At 34.1% G+C, this 26,973-nt stretch overlaps 1 protein-coding gene across 2 annotated transcripts in view; it reads right to left on the bottom strand.

Moving 5' to 3' along the window:
• LOC118746768 (transmembrane protein 184B-like) overlaps positions 1-26,973 on the bottom strand; it is a 798,314-nt gene that overhangs the window by 713,139 nt on the left and 58,202 nt on the right. The window lies entirely within an intron of this gene.

Below are 26,973 nucleotides of genomic sequence, written 5' to 3'. Positions count from 1 at the left end.
GTATGGTAGGTAGGGGAAGAATCGGACCACTATAGCATATAGCTCCCATACAACTGATTGTTCAGATATGGGGGTTTACTGTAAAACTCCTTTATTTGGACAGCTAAAGCCGACAAATTTCGTAAGTAATAGTACAAAGGCTACTGAGAAAATCATCAAAATCTATGCTGTATAAGCTTTATCTCCTATAGCACTGATTGTTCAGATACCAGTTTTTGCGATATATGTATCTCTTTTATGTAGGAAGCTAAACCCATTAAATTGTATTACCAATTTACATACCGATCACACAGCAGTGAAAATCACTTAGATTGGTGGTATATAAGATATATCTTCCACACCCCTGATTGTTTAGATATGATTTTTTATATATCTATATCCTCTATCTATGTATGCTGTGAATATATAATTTATTTCAAATGCAGTAATCTGTTACAATAAAATTTTCAGATGTTCATTAAAGGTATGAAGCCTTCGGCATAGCCGAAGACAGCGCTGCTCTTACTTGTTTTTTAATAACATTGGTAAGTTTTCAAATAGAATGTTCATATGTATTAGAGGCAATGGACGTTGGCATCAAATACAACATATCTGTGTATTTTCAAGAGTGTACAACCAATTTAAAAAAAAATTGCAGCATGATGAATATCTGTAGCAGCTATTTTGTAATTACATTGAGTAAAAGATGACTATGATTTGAGAAACTAGAATTCCATTTTTACAATTTTTATTGGCACACTTGAAATTCCTTCTAAAATTGTTACATACACGAATAAAGTAATACATATGTATGTGCATGAGGTATGCTGTGTAAAAATCTTCCACGCTAATATTTAATTACTTTTAAATAATTTGACTTTTAAGTTAAGGCGTGCGAGTAAAGGTGTTAGAGGACAGAGTATGGAGCTACGTGACGTATACGTTACATACGCAACTACGGGTATATGAGCATGAACGGTTATTTTTACTTTTTTAAGCGACTTCAAAAGCAGAAGGTTGTTAATTCGTCGGAATATATACATACATATATATATATATTTTTTTATGTACATATGTTGCCGCATAACTTTGGACCACGTCAACCGATTTCGATAACTATTTTTCTATCGAAAAGGGTAGTCCCATACTAATTTGGTTTAGATCCGATCATTTGGTCATGAAGAAATTAACGGTATTATTAAATTTTCGTATGAGAATTGAAGTCGTTTTTTTTTTTCTTAAAAATTACTTGATAGTGTATCTTTTTTTAAGTTTTCATTTCAATACAATTTCACGTTGGAATCTTGTTCTTTACACAAAACTGAAGATAATGCATTTTCTAAGATAACTGTACCTCCATTTTCGACCAGATTTGCTCATATAACTGCATTGATTACTCTGTTGTTAAGCACGGAGTTAATCCATATAAACCGATTAATGCCATGGTTAGAATTGGACTTCCGTATGTATGTTTACACCCACGCGCATTGCGGTAAATATTGAAAATTAAAAAGAAAGTAAATTCAGGAATATACCTACTAGCGCTCAATCAGCGTTGTATTTCCTTGAAATGGACAGCTCGCACTACCGTCGTCTACACAAACGTAGCTGAAGCAAGATTGCACACAAACAACATTGTTACATACATAAATACTCGCACCCAAAATAATGTTGTAATGCATGCAGGTAATGTTGTTTATTACATAGCGCTGTTACGCATGCGCAATGTAGCAAACTGATCGATGGCGTTGAAGACGCGGACAGTCCAAAGCGAATCAGCAAACTGATCATTGCCAATTAAAAGCGCTGAGGCACAGCAGCAGCAGGAAACACTACTGGCTAAAAACTATAAGCAAGCACTAATTGATTACTCCATGATGCGAAAGCACATTGCCGCGGCAACAATAATTCAAGCAACAATAAAACGTGCAAAAATCGACAACATCGGGCTTACGGAATACAAGGCAAGCAAGCATTCACTGCAAACACTTTTACTTCACACATTCTCGAATAGCTTCATGGCTTCATTGGCACTTGACAGTACCATTTCAAGAAATGATAAAATATTTTTTATTTTATATTTGTTTTTATTTTTTGTTTGTTTTATTTTTAACCACAAAAGCATTCGCTTTTGTTAACATTTTGCTTTAGTTTACTACTTCGCGGAAGCTATGCTACATTTGTCGGCAGAAGTGCAGCGAATACAACAATAACAACAAAAGCTACCCGCATATCAGCCGGCATCGTGCGAAAGCGTACACCTGTCCGGCACATACATACTTACGAGCATACAAATGCATGCGCCCACCTAACCCCTATACCCCCCACTCGTCGTTCGCTGCCGTTCACAGCTCACTGCTGCCGGCCAACCATGACTAGCCCCACACACTTAAATAGTGCAAAACTAAATATGGTATTATTGCTACTTCGTCTGTTGGCGCATCTAACAGCCGCAATGCATCTTGAATATTTAATGTTTCGAGTGCGCGAGTTGTCACACTGCGGTCGCAACTTCCTCCAGCCTTCTCTAGCCATTAGCTAACAGCGATTTTGGTTTGATTTGCTTCCAGGCTGTCGTTGGCGAGCAAGTAAGCAGGCAGGCAGGCAGGCAGGTAGGCAGGCAGGCAGGTAGGCAACACATCGTCAACACCATTTCAAATGCTAGCGCATGCGTGGTTGTGATTGCTAAGGCCACAGCAGGAGCACAAAAATGGCCGTAAAAATGCAGCACTAAAATTGTTTTCTATTTTAATTTATAATTTTTTTATTTTTCTTCTTTAGTACTCGTATGGCTCTATGCATGTATTAATGGCCGTATGCGCATGCGCAAACAATTTTCCACAATGCTTTGAGGTTAATTAAGAAAGCCAGATTCTTAGATGAAATTGCATTGCGAAAATGACTGCAAGTGAAGGAGTGTGAAACGGTGGAAATTCTTTGCAATTTTCCCGCAATTTCTGAAGTATTTAAGTTTAATTAAATATCATAACTTCGTGGGAACAAAAAATTAACTAACGGTGCAAAGCGATAAGAGAGTTTGGTTGAAGGCTCGCAAGATGGTAGCCAAAATGTGGGCACGCGGTATGATAACAACAATGAATATGAAAACGAGTACCAGCACTAGTACGAATGCGAATACCAATATGAAAACGAATACAAATATGAAGACAAATACCAACATGAATACTAATACATATGTACCAATATGAGAACGAGTATGAATACTAATCTGGCAATACTAATCTGCCAATAAGAATCATTATAAAACTTAGCCCTCACGCTCACAATTTATTTCGGCAATCATGAAATCATTTATTGGTGTGATAGAAACCCTGAGAAATAACTAGACCTTTATTTGAATATTTTACGAGCCAATTTTAATGCTCTCACCCCCTAGAATTGTTCTATATCGAAAAAAATTATACCCGTGTTTTTTATTTTGAAATCAAAAAATATTTAAAGGTCACTCAAAGCGTTCAAAGTTTTCCATATACTATTTTATGTGGGAAAACACAAGTTTTTGTAAAAATCATTTAGAATTCTTGAAAATCAATATTTTACGATCGCAAAACTTGGTTTCTCTTCCGAAGACAGCCAATAATAATAGCCAGTTTTTTATTATACCATTTTTTAATACAATCGATTTTTTATGGGTCCCCCAAATGCATTTTTTGAGATTGTTAGGGGTCCTATAAAGAAAAGGTGGTACTAAAAAAAGGTTAAATAAACAATTAGGTATTGTTACTGGAAGCCTCCTGAAGAGAAACAAAGTTATCCGATAGAAAAATATTTTATACCATTTCTACTAAAACTTGTTTTTCCCCATATAAAATACTTGGAAAACTTTGAGCGCTTTGAGCGACCAAAATATATTTTTTGATTTCAAAATAAAAAACCAAGTGTATAATTTTTTTGATATAGAACAATCCAAGGAGCTGAGAGCATTCATTTTCCGACTTTATTTTTATTTTTTTTTATTTTTTTCCACCCTAATGTACACATATAGTACTTATTATGTACGCATACAGTTGAGTTCATATTAATAGGATACATATGTATATTTTTTAGCCCAACAGGTTCTAGACTTAGGAAGATACTCTGAAGTTCACCTCGAGTCGACTCGGGATGCCTGATATGATTCAACGGGGCTGAATTATAAGCTGGTCCACCTGAACTATTAGGGTTTCGGGGACACACCAGCGTCATTTAGCTTAACCTAACCTAACTCAACCTAACCTAACCTAAGTCAACCTAACCTAACAAGTACCAAATACGATCAAAATGCGCGCAACTCTACCGGTGTAAATCAAAAAAAGACCTGCCACACTGTTGCACAGTCAGTGGTAATAGCTTTGAGCAACATCATTGCACAGTTGCACTTTAGCTGTACTGTTAATTAGCTGAGTTGCGAGTAGCTACATTTGCGCATGCGCAGTGTTGCACTGCAAAGTCTTTTATTAATTTAAAGGTGAGGTGGATAAATTGGAGGTTTGGAATGGGAAGTGTGACTTTTTTTTGCTTTAAAGTTGGTACTTCTTCTTCTTGGATTACTTTTTATATCGTAATTTATTTGGTTTTTTTTTTTATTTTACATTGTTCATACACTATACAGCTTTCTGCTGGTTAGAATATTTCTTTGATATGCTTTTGCTCCATCATTTTCATTTCTATTAATCGTCTGATTTGTTGCAGTCAAAGCCTTTATATACATACATACATACATATGTAGTATCTACATTAAGGTGGGTACTTTTTTTGTACTAAGCGGGTATGGCAATGTGTAAAAAAAAATATGTTTCTTATATTTTTTTAGCGTTTTAATTGTACGTTAAAAATTTTCAAGGACAAGAAAAATATAAGGTTTTTTGTTTCTATTAAAACTTAAGAAAATTTAAAAAATTTTCAATGTTGCGCCCTTTGGCGGAATTTTGCCAAGTCCAGAAATGAACCCCCGAAAAAAACTATTTTCGCAATTTGGCAAGCTCGCATTTGATTTTGGGCCCATAGTTTCTTCGGCAAATTCTGTTATAATACTCTTATACCCTAACCGTATAGCCGAGAAAAACATACAAATTGACCCGCCCTAATGTGCGCTGTATGCACAAATAAAAAGCCAAAGGATCCAAACTGGTTTGCCCTTCTAAACACTTGCAACAAATGCCTGTACCATACACACATACATACTACTTAGTTGTTGTTGTGGTTATTTAAGTTAGCTTAAAAAATACCTGTTGGCCACCTCGAATGATTGATTGCAATTCAATGCTGCAGACACACACACTTGGATATGTTTTTTCTGCAGCAAAAATTGCATTGCATTTACCGCCTTTCTTTGCTTGGGTTGTGCTGTTGCCTGCCACTGGCTGCTGCTATTGCCGCTGTTGGCGTCTTGAAAAGTGGTTATACCAGCAGCTACCACCGCTGTGCTCTTGGCGCATTTTAATTGTTATACAACAAAACGCGCTGAGTCTTAAGTGACTGTTGACATGATTGTCGGTGGTTTCGTGTTAATTACGTCTGTCGTCGTTTAGCGTTTATTAATAAATTTTTTACTACATTTACATTTTGTTTTTGTAAAGTACTCGCTGTGTGTGCACAATCGACAAAACGCCAGTATTATGAATGGTTGTCATATTTCGCAATTAACTATGCAGGTAAAAAAAAATGTGCATGCGCATGCGTAACCACGCAGTATGTAGACGCCACCGTCGTCTAGTCAATTGTTGGATACGCGCGACACTTGGGTTGTTGCAAGCGGCACGTTGCGTTTGTTTAAATGCACTGCGCCTAATAGGGTGCTTCAAAAATACAAGCGGTGAAAAAAGTTTAAAATGTTAAGCTCTCACCCGATAGGATTTTTTTAATGAAAACAATACCCGTGCTTTTTTGTTAAAAAAAAATATATATTTAAAACTGCCCCAAAGCCCATGCAGTTTTCCATGTATTTTCAATATATTTCGGTCGGAAAACTCTGGTTTCTCTCCAGGAGTTCTCTGAACGGAAAATATTGATTTTGAATTAATATTGTTACCATTTCTACGAAAAAGCATTTTTCTTCATATTAAATACATGGAAAACTTCAATGGCTTTTAGACAGTTCTAAATGTTTTTTTTTTTAACAAAAACAACATGAGTTTTTTTATTCCATTTAGAAAAATACAAGGGGGTGAGAGCTTAAAATTGTGAACTTCTTTTATTTTTGCCCCACTCTAATGTACAATCTTTGGCGGTTTTTTTGATAGATTATTGTAGTTCACTTTTGTTGTTGTTGTTTTTGCCATAACTGCTGGTACGGTGCATTATTAATAGCACAGCGCTTTCGTTATTAAATTATGAATTTGATTTATGTGCAGTTAATTGTTTGCGCAGAATGAATTTAAATGGAAACGCGTTCGTGCGTGACAATCCAGCCTAAGCTGCGAGAGACAGCACTTTTAACCAGTGTTATTGTGTATCACATTTTCATATAAGCATAAATTTTATTCTGAATATAGTAGTGGTAATTAAAATATTTTGATCTTAAAAAATCTCCAATAAAATGGAGAGTTCCGTTAATGTTTTGAGATGTGTGGTACCTGAGTGGCTTTAAGGGGGCAATTAAATGAAAAAAATAAATAAATAACTCTGGCTATGTCGCTGGTTTAACTCCAATGATCGCAATCACTAAGCGAGGTTTAGTAAAGGTAGTTGCCTCTCAACGAATGGCGTTTAATGCTTGTCTGTAGAACGTCGACATTTGTATACCTGAATCCCGTACGCGAGTTTAGCACTGCGGAGAGCATTGACGACTCACTCTAGTATGTGTGTAAGTAGGCGATGTTTAGGCGACATCAAAAGGCAATCCGCTGCAGCGAGGAGTGCGGTGTTTCTTTGACTTTGCCCCAAGTGCTGCCAACGATCGGGCTATAACACCTCTCCCTCTGGTCCAACGTTTCATGGACATTATGGCGTGGTGGAACCAGAGGGGAATCCTGTGCCATCATCTTCTAAAAACTGGTCAGACGATCGACGGGACGATTGCAGAAAAACGGCCAGAATGGGCAACCCAGACATGAGTCATTGATCTTCCACCTAGACAATGATCGGCCACATATCGCACAAGTGGACCGGTGGTATGGGATAGGAAGTCCTAACGTCCTCCCCTCATAGCCCGGAACTTGTAGCATCAGACTACCATTAGTTCCGGTCGATGCAGTTGAAGATATCAAAAATAAGCTTGACGAGCCATTTTATTAAATCGGAATCCATGCATTGGCAAAAACAAGTTGGGGAATAGTCATTGCTAAAGATGTCAAATACTTACAATAAAATATATTGTACAAATTTTGCCCAATTAGAAAAGTCGAGAAAAAATCGTTTAAAACTTACTTGTTTACCTATCCTTTCAATTAGTAAAAGGTAGCCGCAAAATTTCCTAGTTATAACCGTTCGGCCCTACTTTTGAGATGTCTGCTAACTTCCCGAACTAATAGACCCCTAAGTATTTTAATCTTTTTTTTTTTGAGAGTGTGGGTCATTGTCATAGAAAATACTCTAAAGTTTCGCTGGTATCCTACTCTCGATACTTTCTGAAGCTTTCCACATAAGTGATACCCATTTTTTTTGCACGCGCCGCCGTTTTTATATGCCCCGTTAGCAATTCAGTAGCAGTTTTGCGTTTCTTTCTTGAAAGCTTTAATAAGAAGCGAGTATACTTAGTTTCGCTGTTTTCTTACAAAAGTTTTGTAGTTTTTTAGTTGGTTAACTCGTTCCATTTAGCCTTAACCCCGAACTGCCCGATCATACCAACGTCTACTTCATTACATAACTACGTAGACTAATTCTACTTATATACCCATAGTGAAAACCTCTGATTAAAATATACTGTACTGGACGAATGCCATTACCATTTACCAGAGTCGCCTGGGAAAATTTTGAGAGATGTTGTGCCTAATCTTTGTTCCCAATTAAAGCACGATGCCATATAATCTATGCCACCTGTACTGCTCGCCCCAATTGTGCTGTGCTCTGTAACTGAATTTTCCTGTAGCCGTTAATTTACCTGTGGATTTACCAGCACTTCTTTCACGATTAGGTCAATGTGCGGTAAACGGGGGATTCTTTCTAGAGCACCAGGGTGTGTTTGGTTACCCTAGCGTCGTTCCACTCTGTTCTTATTTTCATGTGGCCTAAAAGATTTGGAATCCTTCTTTAAAGTTAGCTCTTAAGGACTAACTATTTCTATAAGTTAATTAATGAAGTAAATAAATACATATATCTGTATGTATGTATATACATTACATTGCGTCACCAAAAAAAAATTGCGGGTTTTCCACCAGGATTACAGAATTTACTATATTTTAAGACGTCCACCAAAATATTTCGGAAAAATATTAAGATTTAAGCGAGCTGGACCGATTTGAAAATACCTCCAAAAATGGAGTTTTTTATGAATAAAAATTGTTTCTTGAAGAATTTTTGAAAAAATCCCTCAGATGACAAAACAGATTAGGCTTAAAAAATCAGCATAAAAATATTTAAAAATCTTTTCAACGGAATCGTAATAATGAGTTTTTTGATGCTGTTTTTTTTACTTTTTTCAAAGATTGATTTAAGAAAAACTTAAATAACTGGGCCAAAACTATTCTGATTTAGATTTATGCGATCTCGGTAGAAAGGTATTTTCCCACTATTTTTATTTATGTGCAAAAAAGTCATTCGTGTCCCAATTTTTTTTGTTCAAATACCATTACATCTTAGTTCAACTTTGAATGATGTTCGTTCATCCTACCTTTCTCTTCCATCCTTTGAATGAGCTTATTAGCAAAGAAATAAAAAGGGTGAGAAAATACCTTTCCAATGATACCTCAAATTTAAATCGGAAGAGTGTAGGTTCAGTTATTCAAGTTTTTCTTATACCAATCTTTGAAAATAGTTAAAAAACAGCATCAAAAATCTCATTATTACGATTCCGTTCAAATTTTTTTTTTTTATATTTTTATGTAAATTTTTTGAGCTTAAATCGTTTTGTCATTTGAGGGGATTTTTTCAAAAAACATCTTTAAGAAACTATTTTCATTCACAAAAACTCCATTTTTTGGAGGTATTTTCAAATCGGTCCAGCTCGTTTAAATTTTAATATTTTTCCGAAATATTTTGTTGGACATCTTAAAATATAACAGACTTTATAATTCCAATGGTAAAACCGTACCGATTTTTTTTTTTGTATTCGGAGTGATGCAGTCTAATATACATATTTGTACATAGTACTCGTCACCTCAAATATTTATCCAGCTATTTGCTTATAACGGGTGATTTTTTTGAGGTTAGGATTTTCATGCATTAGTATTTGACAGATCACGTGGGATTTCAGACATGGTGTCAAAGAGAAAGATGCTCAGTATGCTTTGAAATTTCATCATGAATAGACTTACTAACGAGCAACGCTTGCAAATCATTGAATTTTATTACCAAAATCAGTGTTCGGTTCGAAATGTGTTTCGCGCTTTACGTCCGATTTATGGTCTACATAATCGACCAAGTGAGCAAACAATTAATGCGATTGTGACCAAGTTTCGCACTCAGTTTACTTTATTGGACATTAAACCAACCACACGAATGCGTACAGTGCGTACAGAAGAGAATATTGCGTCTGTTTCTGAGAGTGTTGCTGAAGACCGTGAAATGTCGATTCGTCGCCGTTCGCAGCAATTGGGTTTGTGTTATTCGACCACATGGAAGATTTTACGCAAAGATCTTGGTGTAAAACCGTATAAAATACAGCTCGTGCAAGAACTGAAGCCGAACGATCTGCCACAACGTCGAATTTTCAGTGAATGGGCCCTAGAAAAGTTGGCAGAAAATCCGCTTTTTTATCGACAAATTTTGTTCAGCGATGAGGCTCATTTCTGGTTGAATGGCTTCGTAAATAAGCAAAATTGCCGCATTTGGAGTGAAGAGCAACCAGAAGCCGTTCAAGAACTGCCCATGCATCCCGAAAAATGCACTGTTTGGTGTGGTTTGTACGCTGGTGGAATCATTGGACCGTATTTTTTCAAAGATGCTGTTGGACGCAACGTTACGGTGAATGGCGATCGCTATCGTTCGATGCTAACAAACTTTTTGTTGCCAAAAATGGAAGAACTGAACTTGGTTGACATGTGGTTTCAACAAGATGGCGCTACATGCCACACAGCTCGCGATTCTATGGCCATTTTGAGGGAAAACTTCAGAGAACAATTCATCTCAAGAAATGGACCGGTAAGTTGGCCACCAAGATCATGCGATTTGACGCCTTTAGACTATTTTTTGTGGGGCTACGTCAAGTCTAAAGTCTACAGAAATAAGCCAGCAACTATTCCAGCTTTGGAAGACAACATTTCCGAAGAAATTCGGGCTATTCCGGCCGAAATGCTCGAAAAAGTTGCCCAAAATTGGACTTTCCGAATGGACCACCTAAGACGCAGCCGCGGTCAACATTTAAATGAAATTATCTTCAAAAAGTAAATGTCATGGACCAATCTAACGTTTCAAATAAAGAACCGATGAGATTTTGCAAATTTTATGCGTTTTTTTTAAAAAAAAAGTTATCAAGCTCTTAAAAAATCACCCGTTACATATTTCGGAAAACATAAACATCCATAAGTACAAATATCCACCGAACTCCGCATTTATTTGAACAGTTGCCCTTTGACTATTTTCGCATCTACAAAATATTTTAAATACTTTGCTTTTCCTGCACAGATACAGATATGAAATACTAACATTCACATTCTAACTAACTATAAAATCTAAAATAATAGTAACGTAATATTTAATTAATTTAAAGCAAGAAGTATTGAAGTAGAACACTTAAACATACCAGAATGATTTAATAACGTGAAGAAATGTAAAATTTTCAAGTCTAAGAGATTTGCACAAATTGAATCAACATCGATTTTGGATGCAATAAAACTAGTCTACATCACCGCAAGGAGTGTGGCGTATACGTAACGGAAGGTATACCTCCATACTTTCCTATATTTCGTGAGCGCATGCATACATAAATATGTAGTATGTACGAGTATGTTTATACATACAACGTACAGTATTGGCTAATGCAATGGGACCACCATTTCAAAGTGATATTGTTTGCCACTCATGTTTATTTATTTATTTTTAGAAATTTTCAATTAAAATACAGTTCATTCTCTAACGAAACCCATATCAAATCCAAGTTTAAAACTTTTTAGAAAACTATAAAAAATTCAACAAATTTTCAAACTTTTTCCTCAGAAGTGTTAAAAGTGTTTTTGAGTACACAGTTTTGTGGCCCACTCAATTTTAGTTAAACAATGTACAAGTTTCAAGTGGCTAAATATTACCGTTGATTTTTTAGAATTTTTTTCGCCGAAGGTGTTGCGAGTTTCTTCCATAAATTTAAAAATCAATTGTGTTTATTCGTTACATAGAAGCAAATGGGACAAAAAAAAATTTAAAAAATCAACGGTGATTTTTAGCTACTTGAAAATTGAACATTATCAGACTAAAATTGAATGGGCTACAGAACTGCGTACTTAAAAAAATTCTAACACTTCTGAGAAAAAAGTTTTAAATTTGGGTGAAAATGTATTGCATTTTTCTGTAGTCTTTTATAAAGTTTAAAACATGGGTTTATATGGGTTATAAGGGTTAGAGAATGAACTGTACTTAATTGAAAATTCTTAAAGATGAATAATTAATTATAATTGACAATACTGTATATGTTCATGTAGACGTAATATTTGATATGCAAATACACACATCACTGAGCGCTAAGTATAGAATTTATTTAGTGTTGTTAAGTATCGAGTACTTTTGCGGATCGAGTTCTTTAGTATCGATACTTTTAAGGTTCGGGTATTTTTCAGAGTATTGAGTACTTTCTTAAATATACACATATTGGTAACATTTCAATGTATAGTGTAGAAATCTCACAAGCTGGCAGCACTTTATTTAAATTAAATTACTAATCCCAAATTACAAATGAATGGCTAACTTTTTTAGGTAAAAGTATTGTACTTGAAAATTATTGAAATTTCAAATTAGTACAGTCATTTCTGAATACCGGCAAATATAAATAAAACTTATCAGATACATACTTCTAAGTATCCATTCGACACTTAATACTGAGTACATACTTTGAGTCGATCCTGATTACATGTAGCAAAGTGATTATAGAAACAGAGAATTTTTTAGTACCGAGTACTTTCGAGTTCTTTTGTGAATACTGAGTACTCTCGAGCTCTTTTGTGAGTACTAAGTACTTTGGAGTACTCAGAATCGATACTTTTAAAAATCGGTTGCTGTCGATCCCTTTGAGAATCGAGTACTCACGACTTTTGGTATTTATACTGCACAACACTAGTTTTAATTGAGTATTTAACGCATAAATATACCTACGCATCCTGCTTATTCGGATTTGTGCGCCAACTGGCTTCATGTTTAGCAAAGATTTTATAATGCAAGTAAAATGCTTTAAGCGCAATATCTACTTGTACTTATCATAGTTTCATCAAAGTAAGTTTTCACAACTTTAAATAAACCAAAATTACGTACATACTTTATATAAGCAATCACGTAGCAAAATGATTTTCAGTTAACACTTTGTTAGCTTCAGTTAATTTTCAAGAATTTATGAACTATTACACAAAGTGTTTTAGAGTGCATTGAATGGTTTCCATGTGGAAATTTGAAACATTCATTGTTACTACACGTAGCGAAAGTTCACTACTTTTTGGGATTTTTGTTGGGGAAAATTGGCTGTAAGATAAAAAAGGACAGATATATTAAAAAGTCTTTAATGGAAGGAATTTTTACTGAGCATAAAATGTTCTCCAAAGTTGGGAAAAAGCGTAATTTTTTCCACTCGAATTGCATATTAGTTTGAGGTCTCTTTTTGTGGCCACATAGCGGCTCGTGTAGAATTTTGTATGCCACATATTGGTCAATTTTTAGAAAGCATTTCATTTTACAAATTACTTTCTTTTGTTTATATAATGATGCTTTTTGTAGCTTAATATCCGCATATGGAAAATTTGAAAAAAATTCACCGTATTACCTTTGGTTTATTTCACAAGCACCGGTCAAAATCAAAACAACTTTATTGCTAAAACTAACTTAAAATACCAGGCGGAGAATTAGGCCTCTTTTCTAGAAAATGGGTTAGTTGTTTAGGTTTTAGGCTTAATTACCAAATTTAACATTTATGTTAGAGTTAGTAGTCAGTTAAATATTTATTATGCATTTGTGGTCAGCTGATTAGGTTAAATGACATCTTGACCAGTTTTGGCTATTTTTTTTTTGTTTATTTAACTTATTTAACTTTTATAATTTTTTTATGAACCATATAAATCCTTATTTCAAAGTTTATACAAAAATCATAAACTTTACCGATTACATTCAAAAATTTAAAACTGTTCATTCAGAATTTTCAATGAAGCTAAAAAATTATTAAAAACACGATTTTCTAGCTTCTTGAAGCTTGCACTTGATCCTAAAAAAAATTTAGTGGGATATAAAACTGCTTCTTAAAATTTTTCTGTTTTCTTTCTTGGCTTAAAAAAAAATCATAATTTAACCGTTAAAACTTCATTTCTAGTTTTCTGCTCAAATTTAACCGCTTTATGATTTTTTATTTTTTAGATAAGCTTTTGTTCGTTATTTTTTGTTTTTATTTTTTCGATCATATTACGAGTATGACCGTTATTTGTAGATTATTTTTTTTATCGTAAAGGACTTAAATGGGTCATAAAAACGCAGTCTCCGTCGTAACAGTTTAAAATTATCAAAAAGATTAAAATAAAAAATTACGACTATTTTGAATCGAAGAAATAACCACAAAAATGCGAATAAATTTTATCGAAAAAAAATAAAAATCCAAATTTAACAATTATTCTTGAACGGAAAATTAAAAAATAAAAATAAACGATTTTGCAATGATCCAAAAACAAAACTCTGATATTTAACGGTCATTTTCGGCCCCTGCTTTAATGGTTATAGTTTGGCTCCATACATTTCTTCTAAAATGAAAAAAACTCTACTAAAGGCTTTTTACGCTTGAATTATAACTCGATGGAAATTTTGAATTTAACTTCAGTGATCCTTTGGTAAAATTATTAGAATCTATTTTTTTATTTAGAGCAAATATACTGTAGGAGCGCTGGAATGGCACAAAAAACGCCGAGACACGTAAACTTAATTTTAGGTCGTAGATTACGGATCCGTACAACGTTTTTACAGACTAGGTTATTTTCCAAAGATATTTCTTTTCTAAGTTTACATTGCGAATGAAAATTCACAGTTAAACATGCTACATGGAAAATGTTACTCATATCATACTTACGGTGACCATCCGTTCTGTTTTTTGCAGGATCGTTCTGTTTTTCAAAGGTCGGTCCTGCCTAGTTTTTCAAACCTGAAAAACCTGAAAACGTACTGATTTTTTCCAAGTGTCCTGCATTTGTCCCGCATTTTATTCGTTATTTTAAAATTATCGGACAATGGATGGATTTTTTCAAAAAACTGTTTTTTTGTACTTTTCGTAGCTTTTCTTCAATATCTCATGAAAAAATAGCCCAATCAACGTAAGCGTCCTACAGCTCGAAGGGTATTGATGTGCCTCTTACCAAAATATATAACTTGTGGCGACTTCATTGAAAATTGTTAGTGCTAAAGACGGCCATTTCCATTTTGTCGTCAAAGTCGAAAAAGTGAGATTTTCAATCAAATACGCAGTTTCATTTGATTTTTTTTTTCATTATTTTAAAAATTCGAAGAAGATATATTACTACAGTAAATTTTGAGCCAAAGATAATGAAAATCGGATTAGAAATGTAGATGCTATGGAGCGCAATCTGCGCAAATTATATATTTTTGTAAAGGGCACTTTGTAACCCGTCGTTTACGTTGATTCATGACCTCGATTTTTGACAAATAACTGCGAAAAGTACCAAAAAACAAAAAAAGGGTATTGTTTTCGTTTTGAACGACTCAATTGCATATAAAATAATCTTTTAAAGACTTTCACTTTTTGTGTAAGCTATTTTAATTATAAAATGTTTTACTATACTATTATAAATATTCATGTAAAAAAGATTAATATCGATGAAGGAAACGTGATTAATTTTTAAGTTAAAAATATATTAAGAATTTAGAATCATAAATACTCTTTTGATATTTTTATACTACGTAAATATATGTAGGCATATTTTTGAAAAATTGTCCTTCATTTTGAATCCATACTTATGGTCACCGTAATTATACTCCATGTAAGAGTATGTACGAGTATAACCATGTATGTACATGGCGTATGAGTAACATTCTTTCCTGCTCGCTTCATAAAAAAAAAATCATTTAACCATTCACAACTTTTTTATTTATTTATTAATCGGTTTTCTTCGTTTTTGTATCAGAACAGGCTTTAATACAAATGAAAATAATTTACAATATTTTTGTTAATTTTTTCCCAGCTAAAATTTGTTTTTTTCTTAACAAAAATGCAAATATATATTTTGGTAAAATTTCCTGATTTTGAAAAACAAAATTAGGTTCACATGTTTTCACGTTTTTTTTTTTGTCGTTTTAAAAGTGGCGATTGTCCCTACGTTGATATTGAGTGGGAGAACGATATGTTAAAGATTTTAAGGAATTTTGTAGGGGAAAAGTAGAGATTTTTATTTGTATGCGTGGGGATTTTTGGAAAAAGTATATAACAACATCAAGGCGCACGCCACAAATCGGAGGAGAAGCTCGGCCAAACACTAACATATGTGTAAGCGCCAATCTTTTATTATTATTATATAACAATACTGGATACTTGTATGTATATCTATGTATGAATAAATTCACATAAGAGTTAACTTCTAAAACACAAAATCAAATTAATTTTATAAAACAAAATTTTAAATTAATTTCATTAAAACATATACAAACATACATACAAGCATTTGTACAAAGTTGTGGCGGCGTAGAACAAGGTTTCTTAGAATTTGACTACATATTAGCTATGTATAAACCCTAAAATGGCTTAAATATTAAAATTTAGTTTCTAAAGTTTATTCATGCCCCATTCTAATAGTCACTTTTCGTAGTAATCTTATTTTCCAACTACTCTGTACATACTATGTATGTATGTGTGTAAATTTATTAGCATCAAGTTGCATACCAAATCAACTCTCACACCTTGAAATACAGATCCACAGAGCACTGCAAATTGTTATTGAATTTAATATACACAGCCAAGTGCTGTCTGTGTCTTTTGTGGTCTCGCATCACATAAACAGAGCAAAACAAAATAAAAAAATATACAAAACAATTTTACTAACTTTTCTCCCAATGCAGCTGAAGTTCTTTTGCTATATCTCGTATCTGCGATAAACGCACTACCACACTTTGTACAGTTTTGTTGTTGCTTACAATGTTCAACTAGCAATTTCAGGTAGTGAACAAGCACAATTTTGTTGTGTATATTTAGTAGTAGTTATTTTTTTTTTTTTTAGAATAGTTTTACTGCAAACAAAGAGAGCGTAGCGTAACACAGAAGGTTAACATCATGATACGTGTACTTTTAGTGTCACAGTGCCACAGGGTGTCTCGACATTATGCTGGAAGTACGAGTACATTGTATTTATATACATATGTATGTAGTAGGTTGTATGCGCACTTGAGTCAGTAAATTGTTTCATTTTGTTCTTGTACTTTGTATTGGTAGTATACATGAACCTTCTGTGCTGCTGTTTTTATTTACATTGCAACACATTTACAAATGCACAAAATTACAAGTTAAACGCATTTTGTAGTCATGGACAAGTTGTCCTTGCGTCGAAAGCCAGGACACACCTACTGTGGTGAACTTTGTACTTTTTTTTTTGTTTTTGTTTTGTTGTTCGTAATTTTATTTTCTGCTTTTCCTATAGTTTTATTTTTTTATTTTCGTAAAAAATACATAAGTGTGTGCATGCATTTTCATCTTTATTTTGGGAATTACTTGCCATTCTCAACCGACAACGGACTCACAATGCCATCATCCTCTCCAAAGCTTTTTTCTGTGGCTGTATTTTTTTTAACTTGAAAACTCATTTTTACACTAGAATTAAAATGGTGGACAGTTTCAAATATGGAAACATACACAAAATCTGTACATACTTATATATACAGTCAGCGTCAAAAATATGAATACCCAGACGTTTTGACGATTTTCTTCTTTTATATTTTCCATACCAATTTTTTTTTTATTTTGTTATAAAAATATAATTCATTCTACAGCAAAAACCATTAAAACCGATTTTTTCAATTTCATATAGAACTCGGTATAATTCAAGAAATACCAAAAAATTTCCATCAAAATTTTCAACTTTTCAATTCGATTAATTAGAAAAATTTAGAGTATGCAGTTTTTTAGCCCTTTAAATTTTATTTTTTTGTCAAGGGCGTTTTGCATTTTCTTCCACATAACGCATGAAAAACAGTCGATTTTTATATGGAAGAAAATGTGCAACAACCTCGACAAAAAAATCAACGGTAATTTTTATAGACTTGAAGCGTACACCTTATTCTACTAAAATTTAATGGGCTACAAAACTGCATACTTTAAAATTTTGATGACAATTTTTTGGTAGTTCTTGAATTTTCCCGAGTTATATATATCAAATTGAAAAAATTTATTATTCTGGGTATTCAAATTTTTGACGCTGACTGTATGTAGATACATGTATCAGTAGCAGGGTTACCAGAAATAAATATCCATTTAGGGCTAGAATCTCCAGAAAAAAAAAGTTAAAAAGGGCTAAACAACAAATTTTACAGCCAAGAAAAGGGCTATTATTCATCGATTGAACATTTTTTTAATTTTTTTCTTAACAATTTTCCAAGAAACATTATGAGCTTAAAACTCATAAAAAGAAAACATAAAAAATAGATACATTACGAACTTATTAATTACACTAGTTTACAAGAAAAAAAGGACTGAAAGGTGTTTTTTTAGATGAATTTAGGGTCGCTAAACATGAAAAAAGTCTCATTTATTTTCCCAAAGAAGCATTTCCGAGATATAGGCAGAAACCTATTTTCTATGTCTTTTGCAATTACTGCAAAAAAAAAATGCAGAAGAGTGAATACAGCTAATCTTCTTTGGATACATTGCGAAAGATATATTTAGCTTCGTTGCGTTTTCTGTGTCAATCGGAATACATGGTACTTTTCGAGTTTCAGGCGTTTAAATTCGAAATATAAGGAAATTTTCAAGCTTTTCCGAAAATTTTTCATTTTTATTCATTCCTTTCAGTTGATAAACTTTGTACAAAAAAATAATAATAATGATAATTAAAAAAGTTAGGACGAAGGGCAATTTTATAACGAAAATGTGAAGCATAAGAACGCCCAAATCAAGCAAATTCAATAAAAGCGGCCAATTTCAATTTTTGTTACAATCACTCTTTCAGTTGAAAATGTGTTTTTCCAAACAAACACCAGAAATGCTTAAAATTAAGTTCAGATTTTTGGAGCCTCAAAGCGCTGTTTCAAATTTAAAAGAAGAAAAAAAGAGCTAGCGACTAAAAGCATATATCTGGGGCAATTTGAAATAAAAAAAGCTAAATTTAGCCTTAAAAGCATCAAAATGGCAACACTGATCAATACGCAAGTACGTACTTATATGTATGTATGCGGGAAACTGCTTTAACTTAAGCTTTATTTTATGTTCACTTACACCATTTTTACTACTGTTTTGAGAGTGTTGTAAAATCGTCTATGTGTGCATATAACTAATGCATGTATGTACATGCATACGTACATTCATACATACATACATTGTTCTTTCAGTTTTTTTCCAGTATGAGATGCTGCGTACATTTGTTTAATTATATCTATGCAGGTTTATGTTACTCATACCGCACGTAGTACCTCGTATGCCACTTTGTGTGCTAAGTTCGAAAGTGGAATGAACTTTCTAAAAGAAACAAAACTGCAAGATTATATTGATTTTATAAAATAAATAAAAAATTACACATGAATTAGTTAAGGTAGAGATGTGTTAAACAACTTCGGCGCTGAAATTAACTTTCACGAAGGTGTGAGTGTTGAGCGGTGATGTTTGAGTCAAAATGTACCAAACCAAAAATAAAAACATAACATCAAAATACAAAAGGAGTTTTTTTAGGGGCTTGATTTTACGAAACGATTAACCGATCACAAATTGATCTCAGCCGGCAACGCTGTTATCAATTTTGCTGAATTTGTTTTGCGATAAAACAGTGGATTGACATTTTTATACCCGAGCGCACTTGTGCACAAGGGTATTATAACTTTGTTCACATAACGGTTGTTTGTAACAGCCAAAACGAATCGAGATAGATATAGACAAATGTATACATAAATGATCAGGATGAAAAAAGAAATCGATTCAGCCATGTCTGTCTGTCCGTCCGTCTGTCCGTCTGTCCGTCCGTCCGTGTACACGATAACTCGAGCAAAAATTGAGATATCTCAACGAAATTTGGTATGTAGGTTTCCCTTAATCCAAAGTAGGTTGGTATTGAAAATGGGCGAAATCGGACTTTAACCACGCCCACTTCCCATATAACGGTAATTTCCAGAAATACGAAAACTGCGATATTTTAGTAACTACTGAATATAATTCACTCAAAATTGATATTTACAATAATTTTCAGACGAAAAATAAGAATATTATAAATTTTTGGAAAATGGGCGTAGCCACGCCCACTTATGGTTACATGTGCATATCTTGGTAACCGCTGCACCAATTTCTTCCAAACTTGGCACAGTTGTTGGCATTCGCACAGCATACCAAATGGCCGAAAATTTTTAAAATCGCTCAATAACCACGCCTACTTCCCATATAACGGTAATTTTCAGAAATACAAAATCTTCAATAAATCAGTAAATATTGAAGCTAATTTATTCAAAATTGATGCTTGCAACAATTCTTTACCAAGAAATACGTTTATGGTAAAATTTTGGAAAATGGGCGTGGCACCGCCCACTTATGATCACATATAAGTATATCGGTAACCGTTCTACCAATTTGTACCAAACTCGGTGTGGTTATTGTGCTTGCCACATATAAGCAAAACGTTGAAAATTATTGAAATCGGACTAAAAATACGGCCGCTTTTCATATAACGGTAAATTTCAGAAATGCTTGAAACTTCAATATTTCGAAATTTAAGGACGCTAATTTACTCAAAATTGATACACCCCGGCTTACCATCTAGCGGTAGCTTTCGGAAAGGTGAAAAAACATATATTTAATACTTGCGCCGGGTATTTAATGTTCATATTTCATCACACTTTAATTCGGAAAATCTCCTGCTTTAAAACTAAAACGTGATTACAATTTTTTATATCTTTGAAGGACTTTGGCAGAACTTGGGATTGACCTGATACTTTGCAGTTTGTCGATGAATTTCAAAAACACTAAAATCCCATAACTCAGAAAATTCGATTATTCGACTAATTTCGATGATTTTCAATAAATTTTGATAACTTTGCATTTTGAGGGCTAGATAAATTTTGAGAATTCAAAAAATCGATATCGATAAACTTTGGATACCTCTATAAATTTCGATAACTCGATTTATTTTGATAGCTCCATATTTTTCGAAAGCTATAGACAAAGTCCGATAAAACGATAAAATTCGATAAGCAGTGATAACTCATAAAATTTATATAACCTTGAAATTCCGATAAGTCCATAAATTTATATAGCCTGACAACTATGTTAATTCGACAACGAAGTTTCTGTGTCTATAAATTTTGGACAACTCAATAAACATTGATCAATTTGAATGATTCGTTACGTTGCGAAACCACAATAAACGTGGATAACTCGATAAATATCGATAACTATAAACTTCTATGGTTCGATAAGTTTCATTAACTTGATTACTTTCGATAATTAAATTTTTTATGACTGAATTTATTTCGACTCCTTTTGGAAAATTTCAATACATTTTCTTACCTTTTCAGTTAGCCTAATTCTTCTTATGTTGTTTTCGTTCTCGCCTCTATTTTGTCTGAATCGTTTTTATCATTTATTTAATTGTAGTAACTACAACCTTATGCTATTTAAGAAATTAAGCATATTGGAGGGTGGCATGTTCCAAATTTTGGATGGCGAAGATAAACGTTAACCAAGGTGTCTTAGTCGACCATTCATCATACGTGGGAAGTCACATAGAATATGCTCTAAGGTTTCCTCCACCAGCCCACAAAACCTGCAGTCCGTCGCTACAGAAAGCCCCATTTTATTCAAACTGCAACCTAACTTGCAGTGTCATGGCAGGTAGCCTGTAAGAGTCTTAAGAACTTTCCGTCTAAGTTCAAGGAGTTTTTCGGAACTCTTTCTGGAAGGAGTAATGAATTTCTTTCATTGTCTCTTTCTCCTTTTGACTTCCGCCAGTGGCCAGCAATCTGAGATTATTCCCAGCTCCTAAGTAGTTCCAAAGTGTATCCCTTAGATGTGTTTTGCCAGACAGTCAGCCCTTTCGTTGCCTTCAAACCCTTCGTGTCCTGGGAGCCACCACAGCGTCACTCAATTATGGGCTTCTCGAACGCAAACTTCTATTGCGAAGACTTTCGCCTAGAATACGGTTGGGTATGAGCACATTGGCAGACTTTTCTTAAATCTTGGTCCAAGTACGCCTGCCCCAGTACTCCCATCGTCCATCTTCGTATCATCGGTATACCATACTTGGGACCCTTGATTTATCACAGATATTACCGCTTCACATCAGTCGCTTTTAGGATTTCTGACATTGTAAGGCTCGTCAATGGAAAATTTCGATAGCTTGATATCTGTGAACTTGAGAGCGGGATCATCCAGGAATGGCTTGAGAACCTCCAAGTGATCCCACCTTTCATGCTACTTAGGGTATACTTCTGAAGAAAAAGCACCAGGCAGATATTTTAAAAATAGATTTCGAACTTTCTGACTGTTTAGTTAAAGGAATCTATTTTGGTAGAAAATCCTAGGCTAAAAATCACAGACCGAGAAGATGACAAATAGAACATATGCGGTTATTTATGGAAGCAGCAGAAATATGGTTCATGCTTTAACAAGAACTATATAAATCACACTTTTAAACTTTATACAGAACTTACAAAAATTCCACTTCCCATTTTAGATATGCAAACTGGTTTTAGTTTTTCGAAAAGAGTTACCACCTGTATTCTAAAATAATTTAATAATCAATGCCATCAAACCAGCACCGTTCGTTTGATTTTCCAAAATGAGTCGTCACTAAAAGCCGTGCAATAAGGTTTTACTTTTTTTGAAAAGAGTTGCCACCTTTTAAGAAATCATATTAGGTAAGAAAAATATGTATCACCATATAGGTGCCAAACGGAAGGGACTTCAGAAAGTACGAGTTTAAAAATATTTTGAAGAGGGTTGCCACCTGTTTGAAATGTCGAATTTAGTTTACTTATACACAAGTTATACGAAATATCAAAATATGGATGTCAAACGGAGCAGTGTTAAAAAATCTTTTGTTTTAACGCTAAGAATATTTTTGAGGTGTTGAAATAGGGTTGCCACCAGTTTATAAAGTTAAATTCAATGTATTTTATAAGGTAAATCAGATATTAAGATATGGGTATCAATCGAAGGGGGCTAGAAAAATTTTTATTTCTGAACTGTATTTAGCGAGGTTGCCACACTTCTGAAAATTAAAATTCGATTTAACTCATCTGTTAATTAAAGTATTTATCGCAGTGTCCAAAGAAGGAGAGTTAACAATGATTAAGCTTGAAAATACTTTTGAAGAGGGCTACCACCTGTTTGAAAGGGCGAACTCAATTAACTAATTCAAAAAGTGTATGAAATATAAAAATACCATAGTCAAACAAGAGAATGTTATGAAATCTTTACTTGGAACATTTCTAATGTTTGAAGAGAGTTGCCACGTGCTTAAAAAGTTACATTCAAATTATTTAGTAAGTTGAATTAATTATTAGAAGATGGGTATAAATCGAAATGGGTTTGAAATGGATTTATTCTTGACTTTTATTTAGGAGGTTTGTCATATATTCGAACAATGAAATTCGAATTAGTTCATCAGTTTATTGAAATTCATAGGTATCACAATGTCAGATGAAAGAGATTTAAGAAGGTTTTAATTTGAAAATACTTTTGAAAAGGTATTTAAAAAATGAGAGGTCAAACTAGAGGCCTTAGCACTGTAGATGTATGATAAAGTTTTTTTTTTTTTTAAATTAAGAACTTTTTTCATCGGTATAGGGTGATTTGAAATTCGATGAAAATAAAAACATGTACTATGCGAGACTGCTCTTGCGAGACTGATCTTCACTCAGAAACAGCTGCACGGTTTTGCTGAAATATGGCACTCGGATCTCTTAAAACTCTGACTAACATTTTGAATATTTTTTGAGTTTTTGTTTTTAGCCGCTAGTTTTATGTATAAAATTTTACTGCGAGTATTTACGATTCTTCCTAAAAGCATTTTTTCGCGTCGTCATAGATATGCATATTATACATCCATACATGTATATGTAGGTGTGTATATATTTCCTGCAGGTAATCCATTTTCGAGTTTTTGTACTCCACACGTATTGACATTTTTATTGGTTTCACATCATCAGTCGTACGTGTGTAAACAAGCGCAATGTAATGTAATTATTTTAAAATTTATTATTTAATTAATTTTAATTGTAATAATGCGTCGGGATATACAGCAAACAAAAAGCAAGCATACATAGATACCCAGGCGTCCCAGTCGGAAAAATAGGCAACAGAAATGGCCTCCTTATGAACTTTGGAAGCAATTGGCCTAACGCCTTTCATTTGTATGGAATGGCAGGAGTTTGAAGGCACTCAGCTTCCTAAAAGGTTAAAATGTACAGCAAATGATATTCAGGCGGAATTTCAGAGAGAAGGTCACATGAAAGAAAAAGTTCAGCCTGATACTGAACATCTTTTTATACAGCTTTCAATGAGAAGGACTTATTAAAAAATCACTGCGTGTAATGGTTTTTATTGAAAGCAATCTTCTAATTGCCGACTGGGATACGAACATACATACATCAGTGGTATAAGTGTGTGCACTCTACAGGATAATAATACCATTTCGAAAATGCAACCGAATCCATTGCAAGCCACACATTCAATGGCAGTGCTCGATCAACCAATGTGGATTGTGGCGCGATTGCACGCGTAACTGCATTTACATAAAATAAGTGGCTGCATGTTCATACACACATAAGTACAAGCGTATATGCATATGTACATATGTACATAGGCTATGTGAGAAGCAGCTTGTTTGCCTTTTTGCGGTTTTCAATGCTCTTAATTTATTTGTTCGGTCGCGACCGCTATCCTCAACCACGCCCACCTGCTAGCTAGCAAGCTTGTGTAGCGCCCACTTTTCGCACTGTTGTTTGTTTGTTCATTGCGTGTCAACATGAAAATATAATAATCATCTTCAATGTCAACAACAGCAACAACAATAGTAAATAGCTTTAATATTTACCTGCTATCGTTGTGTGGCCAATATGGACGTTGTTTCATCATCACCCTCTCACTATTTTAAGGTTTTTCATCATCAACCTCGGGCAAATTGTAAACATGTATGTGTATTAGGGTGCCTCACAAAAAAAGTTGCGGTTTTCCACCGGAATCGTAAAATGCATTATCAGCCTTATCATGGGTTTCATTTTCACCAAATCGGTTCACTTTTCACTTATCCTTACCATGTATTTACTATGGGCGGAAAACAATTTTCGGGTGATTTTCTTTCGGGCAAAACTCAGGTTAAGGCAAAAATCCGCAAAAAAAAAGATTAAAATAAATGTAATTATAGAGAAAATGATATAGATAGACACAGACACTCAAACTGGGAACTATTTTGGGATTTTAGAGATTTTCGGGATTCTCGGGACTTTTCGAATAATAATCGATATTTTTATCGGTTTTGTTGTCGTTATTTTTATTGATTTTGATATCGATTTTGCTATCGATATTTTTATTGGTTTTGTTATCGCTTTTGTAATCTATTTTGTTATTGATATTTTTATCGATTTTGTTATCGAAATTTGTTTTCGATTTTATCGATTTTGCTATCGATATTACTATCGATCTTGCTATCGGTATTTTTATCGATTTTTTATCGATATTTTCATAGACTTTGTTATCGATATTTTTTGCTATCGATTTTTTATAGGTTTTGTTATTGATATTTTTATCGATTTGATATCGGTTTCGTTATCGATAATTTTAACGACATTTTTATCGATATTTTTATCGATTTTGCTATCGATTTTTTATCGATATTTTCACTGGTTTTGTTATCGATATTTTGACGGATGCTACTATTAATTTTATTATCGATAGAGTATAAATATAAAAATGAAGATAAAGCAAAACAGATAACATAAATGTAATTAGAACGAACAGGGAAGAGGTAGGGATCTAGATAGAAAAAGACAAAAATATAACCTTAAGCAATAGCAGATGTATGTATGTACATATGTATATTAGTTATGAGACAAACTAGATATGAAACGTAAGTTTCACTTCTCCAGTGTGGCCCAGGCGCACTTTCTTTTTTTTTTTTTTTTGTATGGAGAGTGATCCAGTCTAATGGTCATATATACAAGTTTGCTGCAGTATCTGCCACCTGCACGCTTGAAATTATTGGTGGCGAGCTTGTATTTTTCGCTCTTCACTTGTGTGCCCCGAAATACTTACATTACGTTGCCAGGTGAATTGATTTTTTTCTTTCACTTTTATGAAAGTAAATAATTGAATACATTTGCTCGGTTTCAAGTTAAGCACGCGGGTAGCGGGGGAACTTCGGTGCACTGCAGTGGGGTCTCGATGACGTACTCGGTTTAAATGTTCACTGAAGTCTGTAGCGCTTGTTATCCAGTAGATGTGACAGCAAGCGGGCAATCATCTAACTATACGAACGTGTATTAGAAAAAATTTTAATTACCCAGGTTACGGTTTTTCGCTGCGTTTAGGACCCACCACGCAATACAAAATGCTTATGGAAAAGAGTAACAAGCTTCGAAGGAAATCCACTTAATTGATGGTAAGCACGGCGAAAATTTAGAGAGGAAGGCGCATCTACCCAGCTGGTTGATATCCTCCGAAAGTCTAAAGTTGACAATGAAATGCAATGGAGGAGACAAGGCAAACATCCCGTGAGGGTTTGCGTTTTGCCAATACAAAAACCGACAAAACATGAACAAAAATCGTTCCCCAATACATGGTCGAAAGATTTCTCATATGATAGAGTCATTCCTAGCTATTTCATGACCAGGGTGAGCATGGCTGTCATCTTTTCCCCCACCGTTGAAAAATTAATTTCTGCGTAGCCCAAAACATCATGCGATTCATCACCAGGTTCCAGCATAAGATCGATCAAGCTATGTGTATGCCTCAATTGCCGTTAGTTATAGACGACAGACACGTTTTCATGTTCTGGACTTGGAAACGATTAGAGGATCAAACATCCACTAGGACTTTCTAACTTCTAGCAGCCAAATACGCAACCGCTTCCTGGCAACAAAAAATATGCAACTAACAAAGCAAGGAAACCTTCACTCCAAAATCAGCATCACAACAGATACCGAGGACCTTGGCCGCCCCACTGCCATACTCATTCAGAAAGAGCACTCTTTAACAAATCGATTTACTGATGTATGTGAGTGAAAGGAGCACATTTCCTGCTCACTTCATACCGCCGCCAAAGAAATGGTTGTATTTCAGTGAACCGAAAGGTCTACGCTGCGATCAGGTGCAACGCGAGCTTTGTGGAAACAATACGTATTTACGTAATAAGGGAGAGACCGGAATATGAAAGCTTGAAGAGCTTAAATACTGACTGTTGGAAAAACTTGGAACTTCTGTTAGAACAACCATGGCGAAGCAATGATATCCTTGCAGGATTGGTACCAGTGATGTATATACATATCAAGACCTAACCGCCAAAAAGACGTAAGCGACAAATTTTTCAA

Source organism: Rhagoletis pomonella, unplaced genomic scaffold, assembly GCF_013731165.1.
Source record: "Rhagoletis pomonella isolate Grant_MI unplaced genomic scaffold, Rhpom_1.0 Rhpom_scaffold_00011, whole genome shotgun sequence".
In the NCBI taxonomy this organism is placed as follows: Eukaryota; Metazoa; Arthropoda; class Insecta; order Diptera; family Tephritidae; genus Rhagoletis; species Rhagoletis pomonella.
Note: the sequence above shows the minus strand (reverse complement) of the source record. Positions and strands in the feature narration are given on the sequence as shown.